Source organism: Labrus mixtus, chromosome 7 (genome assembly GCF_963584025.1).
Source record: "Labrus mixtus chromosome 7, fLabMix1.1, whole genome shotgun sequence".
Taxonomy (NCBI): domain Eukaryota; kingdom Metazoa; phylum Chordata; class Actinopteri; order Labriformes; family Labridae; genus Labrus; species Labrus mixtus.
This window is the reverse complement of record NC_083618.1, coordinates 31,943,005-31,945,202: the sequence shown is the minus strand read 5'-3', so window position 1 is coordinate 31,945,202 and position 2,198 is coordinate 31,943,005.

Genomic DNA, 2,198 nt, shown 5'->3' with positions numbered 1-2,198 from the left:
TTCTATAATATTCTCTATTCTATCTATTCTACTCTATCTATTCTCTACTCTATCTATTCTACTCTATTCAACTCTATCTATTCTATTTTACTCTATCTATTCTATTCTATCTATTCTACTCTATCTATTCTACTCTATTCTCTACTCTATCTATTCTACTCTATCTATTCTATTCTACTCTATCTATTCTATCTATTCTACTCTATTCTTTATTCTACTCTATCTATTTTAGTCTATTCTACTCTATCTATTCTATTCTATCTATTCTACTCTACTCTATTCTACTCTATCTATTCTATTATACTCTATCTATTCTATTCTATCTATTATACTCTATCTATTCTACTCTATTCTCTATTCTATCTATTCTACTCTATCTATTCTACTCTTTGTATTCTCTACTCTATCTATTCTACTCTGCTGAGATCTATTCTATCTATTCTACTCTATCTATTCTACTCTATTCTCTACTCTATCTATTCTACTCTGCTGAGATCTATTCTATCTATTCTACTCTATTCTCTACTCTATTCTCCTCTATTCTATTCTACTCTGCTGAGATCTATTCCACTGTGAGCCTCTGTGTTTCACATTAAAGGCATGAAACCATTAGCTTAGCTTGTAGCACAATGACAAAAGAATAGAGAAAATAGACGAGAGCAGTCCATACAGGGAGCATCGTCGAAGCACAGCCTCCACCTGTCTCCTTCAAAATAAAATACAGACTTCTCCTTCAAAATAAAAGACAGACTTCTCCTTCAAAATAAAACACAGACTTCACCTTCAAAATAAAATACAGACTTCTCCTTCAAAATAAAATACAGACTTCTCCTTCAAAATAAAATACAGCTTTCTCCTTCAAAATAAAATACAGACTTCTCCTAAAGTGAAGCTGGCTGTCTCCTCCAAAATAAAATACAGACTTCTCCTTCAAAATAAAATACAGCCTTCTCCTTCAAAATAAAATACAGTCTTCTCCTTCAAAATAAAATACAGACTTATCCTTCAAAATAAAATACAGACTTCTCCTAAAGTGAAGCTGGCTGTCTCCTTCAAAATAAAATACAGACTTCTCCTTCTCCTACTCTGGTCTCTGCATGTTGTTTGATGGTGAAGATACTTTCTGCTGTTGTCTTCATGTTGACCTTCAGCCTCAGGGAGGGGGGGTCTGCTCTGGTCTCTGCATGTTGTTTGATGGTGATGCATGATGAGTGTAGACTAGTATGAGCTGAACTTCTTTTTATTTATCAGATTCATTTGAAACAGAACACGCTCGGGCAGACACTTTAAAGGTAGAACTTTACGTTTGTGAACAGCTGCACAGATCATTTGCAAATCAAACATAAGGAGGGATTTGAACGTGGCAGAGGCTGCTGCAGGTGGTGGACGCGCTGCAGAGGGACCATATGTCGTCTTTTCCACTCGTGGAGGGAGGTGTGAGCATGTTGGCTCCTGACGAGCTGTTCAGCAGCCAGCTGGGTCCGTTCTGATGGTTCAGACTGGAGGAGCTGCTGCTGGTCCACAGCCAGCATCTCCTTCAGAACACCGCTGCAGCATTTACCTGAAGAGTCTTTATTTTTACTTTCTCACCTTGACTGCGTCCATTCAGAAACAGAATCCTTCTTGTTTGATGAACTGAAACACAGAAACATGTTTAATGTTCAGGGAGGTGTTAAACTAGAAGTAGCTGTAACAGAAGTTTATTTCTTTCCCACTGTGCCTCCTGGAAACATTTGACCGTTCTCCTGAAGTCGTAAAGGCTCTTTGAAGGTGGCACAGGCCCATAAAAAGTGAACACCTGGTGTTACACCTGGTCGAGGATGTGGGCAGAGAAGAAAGCGCCTCAACGAAAGGTTGGTTTATAATGTCACAGGTCTATTTCTATAAAAACATGCAGGAGGGTATAAAAGACGTCCACGGGCAGAGTGAGGCACAGAGAGCAGGCTCAGTAACACTGAACAAATAACAGGAACATTAATGACACAAACAGACTGAGTGCTTCACTCCTGACTCTTATTACACCTGACTCTGTTACTCTTTAGCTGCCTCCATGTTTGTCTTTGTGCTGAAGTGTTCCTGCAGAGAGTCCTATAGGACTGAGATGAAAGGAGGCGAAAGAGGCAGCGAGGGAGGTAGGCAGCAAGGGAGCGAGAGATGCAGCAAAGGAGGGAAGCAGCGAGGGAGGTAGGCAGCAAGGG